We start from the raw sequence: 15,793 nt of genomic DNA, 5'->3' as shown, positions 1-15,793 counted from the left end.
TTTTTTGAGAACACAAAATCTTTTAGAGAAGAGAATCTTGCTATAGCCCTTAATAGACTTGAGAAGTGTCCTGATTTCAAGATTTAAGTCACAAAAGCAAGGTGCCACATGCCACAGCACAAGTTAATGGATTTAAAAATAAGACAGCTACCTTCATAAACCTGTTGGTTGACCAGTTTGACCATTGGAAAGAGATTTCTCTTTGTAAATGACATGCTCCTATTTAAATTAACTCAAACTTCTCTTTGTGCTATCTTTATTTAAAAATCAGATTTGTACCAGTTAGTAATTTTTCCCTAAAGCACTTTACAGATCTATGCCATCACAGTTGGTGTCTGACTTTCAGCTGTCAGTAATGTAGTACTGCAAGATGTTTTTAACTTAAATTATATATATATACATATATATATATATATATCTTATATTTAAATTACTTCAGAGTTGTGTACAGAGCCCTGTTTTTATACACTTGTTCTCTTTCTGGAGATCATGTACACGTGCAGAGTTTGTTAGGAATCCAAGAATTTTCTGATTCTAATACTCCTACAGAACATGACTAAATATTCAGCAATGCTTCAAATTAAGTTAATGCCCCACCCGAGCAGATCAGCTCTTCAAACAGCCTGCATTCCTTCACCTGGGAGTGGAAGGAAATAATGAAAAAAAAGTAAATAAAGGAGTGAGATGGAAAGCATTTTTGCTGTGCAATTATCCTGATTTTCAACTTGCACTCCCTGAGAAAAAAGAGGGAAGGGCAACCCTTGAAATGTCCCTTGGTCATGGTAGGGAAAAATTGCTTGTGGATCAGTTCTACCATCTGTACTCACTTTAACCAGTATCTTACTCAGACAGGCCACTGAATTTAGAGATCTCCATGCCTCATGTTTTCAAAGCAGGTATGAGTGAGATGCCCCTCACAGCAGGACTTGTGCTCAGCTCTCACTGGGGGCTGGAGCAGGGAGGAGGAAGAGTACTCAGAACCTCTTCCCTTCCATTTTGCAGCATAACATTCTTCTTACTCAGACAATTTTCCCCCAGTGTACTCCATAAGGTAGCACTGAGCTTGAGTTCCTGGCTCACAATGTAATTTTCACACATAACCAACCTGTCTGGGTGGAAAGGCTGGGGAGGAGCATATTTCCACACATATACTTGTTTGAGAGTACACTCATCCACCTCAACTGATCATTTCAGAGTTATTAGGCGAATATCACGATGACACCAGACCTTCCTCCCAAGCCATCTGGAGGGAATAACTCAGAACTTTTGCAAGACTTTTCCTTTCTTCCCACTGCCGTGATTTCATTGCCACAAACCAGCCTGCTAGCAGACAAACCAGGGAATTATGTGCTGTGCTGAGCAAAGCCTTGGTGCAGGCTCCACATTTTGCCATTTAGCTCACGACAAGACTCACATGTTTATCAGTCATACTTGGGAGCATTGCTGCTCTTCAGAAGAGATTTTTGCCTTCTGAGGAGGTGGTTTGTGTTCCATGCACCCTCTGAATCACATTCTGCCTTTTAGATTTTAGTACGCAACGATGACACAGCAAATTACACCCTTGTAATATGAAAACATAATATTTTTCTAGCAACAGTTCATAATGCTGTGACCAGCTGGTCCAAAATGGTTAGCAATGACACATTCTCAAATTCTCAAAGGCATGCTGGTAATGCAGCTCCTCAAATTTCTTAGGTTTAGGATGAAATGAATGGAGCATCTCACATGAAGGCATTCCACTCTGGATAATACAGTAGTGGGAGTTTCAGAAGAGTTGAAGCCTTCCTGAATTTAAGCAGCTCACCTTATTTCTGGTGTCTTGTTCTCATGATGAGACAACATCTTTGATGACATCTCTGTATGTATGCTGATGGTACAGGAAGATAAGGTCACCCCTAAATTCTCTGCATCCCTGAAAATGAGAGAAATGTGAGCAAGGGAAAGTCCATGGCACAGCATGTGCTGCTACTTACTTACTTTGACTTGACATTGATGGATGCATTCAAGTATTTACAAGCTGCCTGATGAGATGACTCAGAGAAAGTTTGAAAGAAACAGCACGGCTGACACCCCTGCTTGAAGGGGGAGGAAGTGGGAGGGAAAGATTGCCTTGAGATCAGAGTTTGTGGTTTTTTAAAATGCTGCTGCTTCACAAGCCCACTCTTTGTGCTGGAGTAATTATGTGGGTGTACTAGGAAAAAAAAGCTAAGCAGTTTGAGAAAGGTCTGGCTGTGGGGAAACCCAAATTTAAAGATCTTGAAGAAGCAGAGCAGCTCACTAGTCTTGGAGGAGGACATGCAAGCCACGTTTGCAAAAGCCAAGAGCAGTTACTGGGCCAGTCCTGGGAAGTTTGGGGTGCAGGTCAGCCATCCATGGGCAACATCCCACCTTTCCATCACCCTCCTGTAAAGCTCCTCCTTTCTGGGGCTGTCCCCAGTCAATTCCACAAGACCTAGAGCAGCACATTTCTCCCAGAACTTGAACACCTCTTTAGTCAAAGGTTTCACCACACGAGGATGTAAATAGGATTAGGGACTAGAGGGTCAAAAGACCATTCAAAACACTTCCTTCTGCCTCTACAATGTGTGGCTGGGCCCTGGAGATGTGTCCTGATGTTCACCAGCACCAAGCTCTCTTAATTAGGGGAAGGCCAGAGCCATGGCAAGGCACAGAAAAGCCACTCTGGAGACCATGTCTGTCATCACTGATTTTTTAATGAGCAGAAAGAAATGTACATCCAATTCCATGAATTACCATTTTTGAGCTGTCAGGCAGGAAATACCTGCACCAAGCTGGGAAGGCACTCCCAGAAGCCATCACATTTAACTCTTTCCATTTTTCTAACTGCTTGTGCAGGTCACAGAGCAACAGTGTAGAAAAAACCCCACAGAATCCAATGTTCTCCACAGTTCCATATGGGAGTGATGCACCTCCTCCTGTTTTTATAACACCTCCCCAAGGGCCAGGGAAGGGAAGTGCTCTTGTGAAGCCAGAGTTGAAAAGGAAGAGTGTGGTTATCTTTTTAAATCATCCCCATCCTCAAGACAGTCTTCAGCAAGAAATCCTCATCCTGTAACCAGCATGGTAAGAAGGACAAATTCCCTGAGCAACCAGTTCCCCAGCAGGAAGGAAGAGGAGGAAAAAGACCATTTCACCTGCAGAGTCCTACCAGGGATTTTGTAACTTACCTTCGTACAAAGAAACCAAGGATCTCAAAGATGTGAGGTGTTTCTTGTATGCATTTCTGCTTTAACTCATCAGATAAACTCATTTCAGAGCCCATTTCAGGCAGGTCTAAAAACAATGCAGGGATGTCTGAGCATCCTTTGTCTGCAGCTCACAGCCAGGTGAGCTCCACACCAGCTGTGGGGGCCTGGGTAGAGGTGCTGCTGTGGAAGTGGGACTTTGGTGTGGATCAGCCACATCAGCAATCATCAGCTGCTGTAGCAGAGGTGCCCCCTAACTTGCAAAAGGAATGTGATGCACAAGAACTATTCTCCACCCAAGGAAATATCACATGCTACTATTTATGTCCTCTAGGGGCCTGGGTAATTCTGGATGCTTCCAGTTCCATCAAATAAAATTTTTTAAAACTTTAAAAAGGGGAGAGAGATTAAGAAACTAATGGAAAATCATAAAATGACTGTCTTTTTTTCTGAAGAAATCAGAGTATTTCCCTCAAAAGTTTTTTGCAAAAATCTCTAATTGCATTACACAATATTTTATTTCCTTGGAATTTTGTTTTTCTGTCAGCCTTTGCTGAAAGGGATATTTTTCTTGTCAAATCTTGTGTAATTACAACAGTAAAGGCACATTTTCCACTATGGTGGTGAAATTTCATTTGGAATGAAAGACATTAAAGAAATGTAGGTGTATTAATGTTGTTGAAAATAGCATTATGTAACAGACATTTGATGGACTTGCAGGTCTTTATTGGAGGTCAGATGCAGGCATTACTCATTCCCCAATGCTCACAGAACTTGATGCCCCTTCTAGCACCAATGAAAAGACTCTAGTGCACTGCAAAAGGAACTGTTTTGGGACACTGGTACAGCAACTTAATTCCTCCTTTCTTTTGGGAGTATAAAAGAGCAACACTCTGACTGGCAGAGTGCAGCAAGGAAATTTGCTTAATTGCTAGAGCAATAATGCTTAATACAAATCATGACACACGAATAAAAGAACAGGAGAAAGGAGCCTCTAGCTGCACAAGAAAAAAGCTTGATGAGATTTTAAAATCTCATGTTCTCTTGCATGCATATATGCAGTGTTTTGTACAGTAACCATAAAAATGACATGTTTTATACCTTTCAAGCACAAGCAACCTGTTTTGACTTTGTAGCACTTGGTGAGTCATTAGAGAAACTGATCTTACTAAAAGCTTTGCTATTTCTCTTGTTCTAACTGAGATCCCTAAAAATAAAGGCTTGGGTAAGATACAAGCTAACAAAATAATGTCCATGTTCATTGTCTCCTCATCTTTGCAATGTGCAGACTTGGGCATCCAGCTTGCCCTTCCTTTGCCATCCAGGACAAATCCTGGCTCCAGAGCTGCTGATCTGAGGTGGAGCCCCACTGTACACAGATTAGGCTTCCTCCTTTCCTGCAAGTGCATGTGGAGGGGAAATGAGGGTATCTTTTTGCTCATGGACTCAGACAATGGGTGATGTGGTGTAGCTGGTGTCCATGATGACACCTGGCTGAGCTCACTCCACCTGCCCACCCACCATGTCTTGGCTATGACACTCTTGGTAACACTAAGCCTCTGGACCTGGAGCTGCAAATCCAGGCACTGTGCCAACAGGTCCCAGGTCCCTTGGCTCATCCCCTGCCTGGGACCTACCTGCCTGCTGGCCCCTTGTGCCCTTGGTTTGTGCCATTCTGAGCTCTGGACACCACCACAGCTGGTGCAGAACTTCCCTTTGCAGCTGAGCTCGGCAGGGGAGCAGCAGAAATTGGAGCAAGAAGACAGAGACACCAGAAAGCCTCTCCCTGTGATCACAGCATTGCTCTCCTTAAGAATCAACCACCAGAAGTGAAGGCAATTTACAGGAGGAAAAGCAACAACTAACCTATAAATAAAGTACTGCATTCCTTCTCAATGTATTTTCCCCCCAAGCAATCAATTAATGTTTCTGCAACAAAATTATTATCAGCTCCTATGAGTGGGAAAGGAGGGGTCTGATGTGAGAGTGAAGGGGCTCTGCTGCACATGACACACTGCAGAAAGAAGCACCTCTCCTGCAAGATGCAGCACACTGCACCCAACAAATGGGAGACATTCCTGCACTGAGGAATCATCTTACCTCTGAATCCAAACATCTGTGAGTTTTATTTACTTGTTTTTGAAGGCTGAACAAGCAGCTATGTGTGCAGAGAGGCTGCAGGGTATTCATTTGCTTTGTTGTTCATGCCTTCAATCTTCCTCTGGCTGGTTGTGAACAGTATTTTGCTGCTAAGTATCAGTGGACTCTTTCATGGTGTCTGAAAGCTTGTCAATAAAAATAACTGCAACAAGAAAAGAACAGTTTTCCTATCATGCAGCACTTTCAAGTTATCTCTTGATAGCAAGCGGTCAGATGTCGCCACTATAAAACCACAGTTTTCTGGGATAATGTATAACCCGAACAATAAATCCAGTATTGTATTCCTAGTCTTTCACATCAGATATGCAGGGCCTAGTGTCACTGCTTTTCCCTTCAGTTTAACCAGGGTTGGTCTGTCTGCTTAAGCTGAATGTTCTTCTGACTCCTACTCCTTTCTAAAACTAACCCACTTCATCTGCTGCCTGAATAAAAAGCTTCGCGTTAGTCACGACATCTTCCTGCACTGTTTTATTCACAAAGTTTGACAGAAAAATACACGTTATGAAACCAACTTTTAATGCTTGATGGAAATAGGTCCGAACCTGCCTGGGCAGCTGTCCTGTGAAAGCTGAAGGCAGCATTAAGAGCAGCATTTTCACCTGCTTGATGTGTTGGCAGGCTTGGGTCACCCACTGATCAGACCAAAGATGTTCATGCTGGGTGGATCAGAGGCCCTTCAAAACCAATACCTGACCTTTGACAGTGGTCAGTAGTAGGTGTCTCAGGGCAGAGGAGGACAAATAAGTTGTGGTGGGAATCATGTTGATTCCTCAACCTGCTGCCTCAAGCCAGATGTTGTGCTCACAGTTTTAGTAGCTCAGGAAGCATTTTTCATGTTGAGTTTTGGTCATCTTAGAAAGCAATTCAGACTTTCCTCTCCATAGCATCCTATGAGTCAAGCATATCCAATGAGCTGATTTATGCATTGATCCACTTTCTTAATTTGCTTCAGATCTTTAGTCTGATAACACTAGAAGATGTTACCCAGAGAGGCTGTAGGACCTGCATCCTACATTCAAAACCAAGGAAGAAAAATCCTGAGCTAAACTGGCGGTGCTTAGAGAGAGGTTGTGACCAGATTATGTCCAGGGATTCCTTTCAATCTAAATCACCCTGCCTTTGTAACTTGTCAGGGTGTTCACCACCCTTTTTAACAAGCAACAATGAACCACTTCCTTCTTCACTTTCTTCTTACCCATCAACCACATCATTGATGATCCCATGAAGGACCACAAACCAAGAGCCCCTCTCTGCCCTTTCCAGGTCTCTTTTCCAGACTCCAGGGTGATTATTCTGTTTTGCCTCTCCCCTTAGAAAAGGATGAGGTGCCCTGTACCTCCACTCATCCTTGCTGTCCTTCTCTCAACCTTTATTAATTCAACTTCATCCTTTCTAAGAGAGGGAGGAAGGACCAGAACTCCTTGCAGAGTTTAAGACGCAAGCAAATCTGGCACTTTGTACTGTCTGAAAATGCATATGCAGAGTATTAGATAAACTTCTCTTAATAACCCCAGTCTGGTCAACTTTGCAGAGCCATGAAACAGCATTTTCCCCGTGGTACTTTCAGATTCCTTTTTCTCTCTCTTAAAGTAATTCTTGATCGCAGTCCCCATCTTACAGCACGCTCACTCCTCTCCTCTCTCCTCTTCATTCTTGCTCTTCCCCAGCAGTCAGGGCAACACTGGTGTTTGTGGGGCTCTAGGGAAGCCAGGCAGTCTCAGCAAGTACTTCCATCACACCAGGAAGCTCTGGCTTGAAGGGAAAGGCTGTGGCTCCTTGACATCCTCAGTCACTGTGTCTTGTGGCCACCACAGCCACTTCTGCTGTCCTGCCCACCTTATCTCCACACACAAAAGGTCACAGGAAGCTTTCTTCCATGTTAACATCTTAAAATGGCTCCACGAAGGAGCAGAGAACATCCAGGCCAGTGCAGGGGATGGAGGGAATAGAGTGGGGCTGAAGGAGAGGGGCAGATGATGGCACTGCACTGCAGAGGCAGCTGTTCCATCAGCTGAGGCTGCTGTGGGTCTGCAGCTGTGCTCACGCTTCTCAGAGAGGAGCCCCTGGAAGCTCAGAGCCTGAGGAAGGAAGCTGCTAATGAGCATCTTTCCTTCTTCCCTTTCTCACATGCCAAAGTACAATTCTTTTAATGGCAAAAGATAATAACTCTGAGATGTTATGATTACACCACACGTTATTTTCCCCCAGCAAATCTTTGCTGGCTTTACATAAAGTCTGTCCTCACAAGGCTGTGTGAGGTGTCTAACACTGAAAGCAGAAGGCTGTCTTACAGAGAAATAAGGTGAAGTTCAGGGATACAAAACTGTGGGATTGAGTTCATGAAGTCTATTAGGAGCAGTCAAGAAACAAGACTTAAAGGTCTGTCTCAGACTTACTAATGTTTTTAACCACTAGAAAAGTTCTTGTACAGAAGGAAGCATTTTTCCATGCAAAACTGCTGGGGAAGAGACTGAGGAAAAGCCTGATGCATGTCTGAAGGAGACATATAATTTCTTTTCATGTTTTTCAAGTATCTTATCAATAGCCTTATCTGCTAAAAGATAAGGCTATTGATAAGATACTTTAATTTTCTCATCCCTAAGTAGGATGACTCAAATTAGATGCCCTCACACAGACTGGAAAGACAATTTTCTGTCTGGGTCAGACTATTCCTCTTTTACATATCCCATTTTGCATACCTTTTACACATCTTCTGAAATCCCTCCAGACTTCTCATCAGAAATCTGAAAAAGATAAGCCCTGCTCTTCTAATATATAGTAATGGGACATCCTCCTCCCAGCCAAGGTTCTCTGCTCTCCAGCTATGGCCCCTGCTAGCAATTTTCATGGGCTTGAGTGAGGAAAGCCTTTCAAAATTTTAGTACTTCTATCCCTGTTCAGGAAAGTACAGGAGTCAGGAACGTTTGAACTCACTGCAAACCCCCCATACTGTCAGTGAACTGTTGTAGAAAATGAGTGTCATACCCACAAGGGCAACAAAGCAGAGGAAGAGTAACATAACTGGTGGGACTTTCATGTTTGTCTAAGGTTTTAAATGGTAGATATTTTTATATCATATGACTTCAAAAATGATATTTGTTCATGTAATTAGAGACTGTACTGTCCCAAAGCAGACAAATTGAGACTCTGTGTGCAACATGAATGTTGTTGTTTCCTTGTATCTGCTTACAATATATTTCTAATGCATTCTTTTATAGATTTTCCCCATCTTATTATTCCTACATATTTTAAAAGTTAAAAAAAAAAAAAAGATTAAGAGAGAAAAAGATAAAGCTATTTTTTTAACAACTATGGCAATGACAATCCTACATATCTCTAAGGAGAAGGTTTTTCTGCATATTCTGGGAGTTACAATCACAACAAGACAACATCAGCAACAACCATTTCTAGCTTTGCAGAACCTATTCACAGTCTGAACTGCCATGCCATCAGGAACTTAGACTGTCCCACCAAACACTTCCCACCAGTCAGTCTCCAAGTGAATTAAGAAGATAGGCAATTATTAATGAACCATTTCACAGTCACACAAAGATACCGGTTTCCAAAAACTAGAAAGGAGATACCTCGAGGAGAGAGGTCAGGAACACTAAAGTTATGGAACAGCACAAGGCTCACTTAAACCCCAAATGATGGTGATGGCTCCCATTACTCCTCCAAAACAAGCAGACAATGACAAATCAGATTTCAGTTTCATTTTGATTTCAGGCTGTCCTCCACATGACTCCATATTGCACCTCCTGTAAGAAAAAGCAAGAGCTTCCCTCAGGCTGTCCCAGGAAGGCCTTGTCCTGAAGCTGTTGCAGGGAAGACAGCTGTAGAAATTGTTTTTCTATGACAAGAACATGATGTGCAGAGCAGCAAGTTTGGCTCCAGAACCCAGTGGAAAGGCAGGATGTGGGAATTGCCTCCCACTCTGGCCATGAACCCAGAACCACATCTTCTCTCTTGGGAATCACCCACTGTTTTTTCCTCTGCTGCCTACTAGAGACCATGAGGATGGCTGGCATCCCACTGGAGCCTGGAGGGGATTGTTTACCCTGTCATGAATATCATGCCTAAGCATAATGGGACTTTATAGCAGCCCACAAGTAGTGAAATCCCAGTCTCTGTAGCCTGAGTGCAGAGATGCATTCCTGCTCTTCCCATCCTGCTGCAGGGCTCTGCTTCTGGTAGCTCAACCACGAGCTCTCCAAAACAAAGAAATACTACTGCAACCACTTCCCTGACACTCTTAACAATGGTCTTTTCATATCCCCCATATTAAATCTGTTGAGATGGCTTTGCTTAAACCTGTACACTCATATACATATTTTCATGCTGAGACAATGTTTAATAAGCTCAGTCCTGCCTGGCTGAACATTTCTATCCAGCAGGCATTGCTCAGGTAGGTTCACAAACCTTGAAAGGGATTACCTGGATACCTTTCATTATTATGGCAGCATCCTTGTAAATAGGGAATCACGGTTGGAATTCTAACAGTGCTATGATCATTCCCATCTTCCCATATCAGCAATCCCACTAAAGCCCAGGGTAAATCTGCCCGAAGGTGAGGACCTGGTGAGCATTCAATACCACCAGCATTCAGTGAGCAGCCTTTGCAAGATCTGGGGGGGCTCAATTTCTACAGTGAGCACTGTTCCCCCAAAACAGGACAAAACTCCATGAAGAACAAGCCTTCTACAGCTGTAATGGAGTTGTGCTTTCAGCTATTCTAGCAAAAGGATGAAGCCCAGAACAGTCATAGTTGACAGTATAAATTAATCCCTCTTAATATTTGCCTTGCAGTTTAATCTCAAATGCCACTAACCTACATATGTTTGAAAACAATCAACTGGTGTCTATTTCAATAGTGGTTGTGTATGCTCTAGAATCAATTTTCCCTATTTGTACTCTCTTCCATGCCTTCATGAGTTTAATCACCTTATTAAAAATGTGCAAGAACTATAAATAAGAGAAAAAGCAAACCTTTCAGCCATGAGGCTGAGTGGAGACATGTGTATCAGTGAACACATTTCCTGAGTAATAGCACACTACACACTTTGTAAAATGCAATTATGCTGTAGCAACTCTTATCAGGAAACATATTTACACTGATTTCTTGTGGCAATAGATCAAAGAACTTATTTTACTGACCTATATCTGTATTTAGTTGTACAGCAGTTTCTTACATAAATAAGCAAATTGTCTTCCTTTTTCTGAATAATTTCCTACTAATGGACAGCAGTTTTCCTGACATAGATGCTTTGCAAAGATTAATTTTTGAAGGCTAAAACTGGTGTTTGAATTTAAAAGAACTCATGGCTGGAAAATTGCAGATGTGTGGAACGCTGGCTGTCTGTAGAGGAAAAGAGAAGCAGAACACACAATGAGGCCACCACCCTGAGAAGATATGAGCAGGTGGCCTTGTCACAGAAATAGAGATTTTTTTTCTCCTGTCTATTTTCTCCTTTGTCTCTACCCACCCACAAAACTGCCTGAAAAGTATAACTAATATTCATCCAGAAGAGGAGGACCAAGGAGCATGTAAGGCTGACAATCCCTGGCTCCTATTCCCTTAGTAACCACGGCTGTGTGGAATTTACTTCCCAACCATCCAACCAGGCTTCCATCAAGACAGGGCCTCCAGTACAGCTGAGCAGCTGATGGTGACTCCTTTGTGGGGGGTTTTAAATATTCTGTTTCCATTCTGCTTTTAAAAACCATTACTAGCTGTGTAAGGGCTCCACACATGGGATAGGTCACCTCTGGGCTGCTGGCCTCTGTGCAGCCCTGCTCATTTAGGGGCCCTGACTTGTTTGGCTGCTTCAGCACAGACAGGAATACCTGCAAGAGCATTTGCAGCCCTTAGCAGCATGTTCCAGACAGAATCAGATGTGGTGTTCTATGATTAATTGTGCCAAGACCAGCTGGGATGAGAAGGGGAGTCAAAGGATTGAAGATTTTTTGAGGGCTGAGTGAGAGGGTCCACAGAGCAGCCCAAAGAACCACTCCTTTGACCTCCTATTCTCTACATCTCTACAGCTGCTATGAAAATTTCTATAAAATGCCTTCTTTTTTTTTTTTAATGTGGACTTGCTAAAAATAGAGAAATTTATGGAAATATAGATGTTAAAAGAGCTTGTGTCACTCTAGGAGACAATATGTGTCAAGGTTGCTTGAGCTGATGTAGGGATTTCAATTTCAGTATTAGGTGTTCTCCTTACCAGTGTTGTTTGATAGAAAGGAAAAAGTATCTTCTCCAAGCCCACCCACTGGAGAAGTTTCCACTTTTTATAAATAAAAAATACCTGGCTCAGGAGCAAGCATGTGAGTGTCCCTCACCCTAGAGCAGTGCTCAAACCCACACAGACAGCATCTCTTGGAGAAGCACAAGCAACTTCTATGGCCAGACCCATTTAAGGAGAGCCATCACAGAGCAGCTGATGGAGTGGTGTCAGGGGAATCCCTTCTGGTGTGAGAAACCCAGATCAAGCCAAGGAAGGGTTTAAATCTGTTTCTCCAATAACCCCAATGTGAAAAACAAGTACCAGGCTACCACCTAGTCCAGAACAAACTTGCTCTTTTCCCTACTTGGAGAATACTTTTAGAGTTCTGCTTCATGCCAGAGAAGCATGGAAACATTACCCAGTCAACTCTGCTGCCTAAATTTGTTCTTGAAAATGGCAACTAGTTACAATTAGATTTCTTTAGACAAGTTTGAAACCAGGTTGGCAAAATGATAAATCTTGCATTATCTCGCAATAATTACAGCTAATTCATTAAAGCTAACCCCAAAATGCAGGTCATTTATTTGTGACAACTCCTCTTTTGGGAAAGGAGTTTTCTATGTCTGGGACAATTTTCATTTAGGTGGAAAAATAAGTTGCTTAACTTGTTTAAATTAATAACATGGAGAAAGAGAGTAATCAGTGCAAGTCCACATTGGGAAGGAGCCCTGTGGACCTGAAAGAGTTTTACACGCCAGGATAACCAAAAGATCACCTGCAAGCTTCACAAACCCCTAAACTCAACTAGTCTGTGGGTATTATGGGGAAAGACATGATACATTTATTATTGAATTGCTTGTGGAGGCTGATCTGTGTCAGCAGACACTGCCATGTGGCTGGCTGCCCTGTCATTTCCTACAGAGATGCTCACAAGTCTCTGAATGACACTGAGGGAATGGTTCAGGAGAGCATCACACGTGTCCCATTAATTCCAGGAGGAGACGTGTCACTGCACTGCACTCTTTTAGAAATTTTCCATCATTACTTACATTGTCTAAGCATTTTGCATTTTCAATGAGTGATGAACACAGAAGTAGAATAAAAACTGATTATGGTTAATATCTGAGCTTGCAGAATATTTTAAGAAGTCAGTTTTACTTGAAAGAAGGAAAGAACCTGCCAAAGGCAACCATGGTTTCGATGAAGAGTAGGTTATATCTGTACCTACCTACATCAAGTGAAATTCCCTTCTAGCATTGCTCTGGGAGGAAGGTTGGTTTAAGAGGTTGGTTTATTGACTGATTGTTTCCTCTAGCCCAGGATATTTCAATATTTGCATGATGGACCCAGAAACCTATACCCTGAAGGGACAGGAGTAATTTCCTAGTTCAGGGGTTCTGCAGCCACAGAGAAGTACTGAAGAACAGTTCAAATCATTGGACTCAATTTCTCTGAGAATAAGGAAAGGCAGATATGCTGGAAAATATGGGCCAGTGGATTTAAGTAAGTGGAAAACAATGAAAATACTTTAGGCTTGGTTTAAAAACACTTGCCAAGTTATTTTGGTTTAAAAACAGAAAGCAGCCACTTTAGCTCATTATCATGTCTGGCCATGCTCCCTTCATGCAACATCTCACACTAGTCTTTACTATTGTTATTGTTAACTTGACTAAAGATATTTTTTGGGAAAAATACTCCCAACTACCAGAACATTTTAAAAAGTATTAGTTACTGCTTTTGATAAAAAAAGTGATGTTTAAAGGAACTGTTAATCCATACGTTCTTTGAAAGGTGTTAATGTGATTTAACCAATGTGTTTTGAAAGTACCACCATTTATTTTCTCAGTCCACCTATGCTCTGTGGGAATTAATGAAAAAGAAAGGTAGAATCCCAAGATACTGAAATATAAGCCAATGGATGCTGATGGATCAAGTGGTCCCTAAGAGGCCTCTGTTGACCACACTGGCTGTGGTTCTTTTACATTGAGATTGTGGTGAAAAACAGGGTCTTTGATGTGCTGAGCTAAATAATGTCAGGGAAACTACAGCCTTTTTTTGGAGACCAGCACCCAGCATTTGTAACCAGGTTGTTCATTTAACATGTACTGGCTTACTAAGTAAAGTAAATTAAAGGCTGAGGTGGCAACAACGATAAGCAGCAAATTTGTTTGTTCAGTAGGGAGCTGAAACGTGTCGGCTCATGCTTTGATCAAGTTAAATTGAGAGGTTTCAAAGTACACACAGGAAATGCTCCAACAGATTAACTTTGTCCCTGGAGGTTCGTCCCAGTCACTTTTCAGCCTTCTGCACTCTGTTATCTGTTTCAGCAATTCTGTAACTTTAACCTCAGAGAATCCACAGAGAAAAGTGACAGTGTTAAAGGTCAAGGGTTGACTTCTAGCATGATGGGCATAATGTCTTGGTCTTAAGAGACAGGCTATTGGACAGTTTTTGGGTCTTAACAAAAAGGAAGGGGAAAAAAAGGAGAGGAAATGGAAAATTAAGTGGTTTTTAAAACAATTTGCTTTAAATGCAGTAAAGGTGGTAAATCATTACTGCAAATCAGTATCCCCACATGCTGTGGAGATCAGTACATTAAAGCCTGGCTGCTGCAAGACCAGAGCCTCAAATTAAGTTGACTGCAGTTGAAGGAAGGAAACAGCTTTCCCTGAAATACTCCCCATGGACAGGTGTCTATAAATAAACACTTTTCCTAAAAGTGGGTTTTCCTCTGTCTGAAATGGTGCCTGTTCACACTGCAGCCAACCTCTCTGTGAGCAGGTTATTTTCACAAAGCTTGTAGGAACTTGATTTTCTTTGAGAGATCAATGGGTTGAAATTTGTCAATAGGTTCAAAAGATTTCGGGGGTGTGGAAGTGACGAAGATACAAGCACACGCAGCAGGATTGCATAAGCCTCATTTCTGCAGGAATCAGGAAAAAAAAGTTGCAGCAATATTAAAAAAAATAACTGAGCAGGCATAATTCCTAAAAAATGCCAGTAGCTAGCCAAGACTTCATTTTTGCTGAGGGCAAAAGGAAAGGGGAGAGCTGTCATTTTCCTCAGTATTTAGGTATTTTAGCCTGTGACATCTGTTTTTGAGAAGTGAGGACATTTCACAGATAAAAACCACTTCTTTCTGAAATAAGGAATGTGGAATCTTCCTATCCTATCAGGGAACAATAAAATCTCCTGAAACTGGTAGATGAGATAGCATTTTCTTCTGTTGCTAATAATGCTGTTCAGCAACAGATCTGTTCATGGAACTCAGTGCTAATTGTGCTGTCTCTCATTCATCATACAAAGTGTTTAAAGCTGCCAAGTTATTTCACTGTTAGGGGTATCAGTGCAAGCACAACTACACAGACCACAGAGATACCTACATCTGCATGGTGAAATAGTCTCCATGGGCATAAGACTTCTGAGTGCCCAAGCCTGACCCTAAAGGGACCTAACTGGCAAAATCCCACTCTAGTTAATAAACCTGAATTAGCTATCAGCACAGTTAGTACACAGCATCTCAAGGGGAACTCAGAAGATAATGTCTATAAAAGCACTTACAAAAAAACATCGGCTGAGATGGGTTTCTAATATATTTGAAAAAATTCTAGTATATTTGAAAAATAGCATAATTCTCTAAGAATATTAAAGGCAGAAATTTTGCAGTATTGAAGAACATAAGAATTTCTTATTTTATTGATGACCTATGGCACCAGAGATTCTGAGAGTTATTTTCTCATCAATACAGGACCAGCTAGAAAATCCTGCTGCTTGGCAGAGCACAACCCTTAACCCAGGGAAGTGACCTATTGACTGAAAAACAACAGCAAATCTAAGTGGTGTGCTAACCCACTTAATTTGTTCTCTTTCCCTGTTGTTGGAGTTAAATGTTAGAAACTTCAAGCATAATCTCAAAATCCAAACTTCAAGCATAATCTCAAAATCCCAAAAATATCTGCTTTTTTCCATTTTCAGTTCAGTTTTGTGTTTAAACTGTCTTCCTATGTATCTTCTAGACTTTTAAATCCTGTCACTTGTAAGGTATTTCCCTTTAAAGAAGAACACATGAACAAACAAGAAATTTCCCTTCTCTGTGACAACTTGGGACACTGACCATGGGTGCTGCTGATTGCTGTGCCCAGGGTGATGTGCTGTGGCATGAAGAGCTTGGTTAAAATTCAAGAGTTGCTGCACATTTCC

General features: G+C 41.9%; 1 long non-coding RNA gene across 1 annotated transcript in view; it reads right to left on the bottom strand.

Moving 5' to 3' along the window:
• Positions 1-15,793, bottom strand: part of LOC143693443 (uncharacterized) — a 94,056-nt gene that overhangs the window by 46,592 nt on the left and 31,671 nt on the right. The window contains exon 3 of the long non-coding RNA XR_013181139.1: positions 1,805-1,912. This is a non-coding gene — a long non-coding RNA (uncharacterized LOC143693443). The remainder of the gene's footprint in view (positions 1-1,804; positions 1,913-15,793) is intronic.

Source organism: Agelaius phoeniceus, chromosome 2 (genome assembly GCF_051311805.1).
Source record: "Agelaius phoeniceus isolate bAgePho1 chromosome 2, bAgePho1.hap1, whole genome shotgun sequence".
Taxonomy (NCBI): Eukaryota; Metazoa; Chordata; class Aves; order Passeriformes; family Icteridae; genus Agelaius; species Agelaius phoeniceus.
This window is presented reverse-complemented; position numbering and strand designations above follow the sequence as displayed.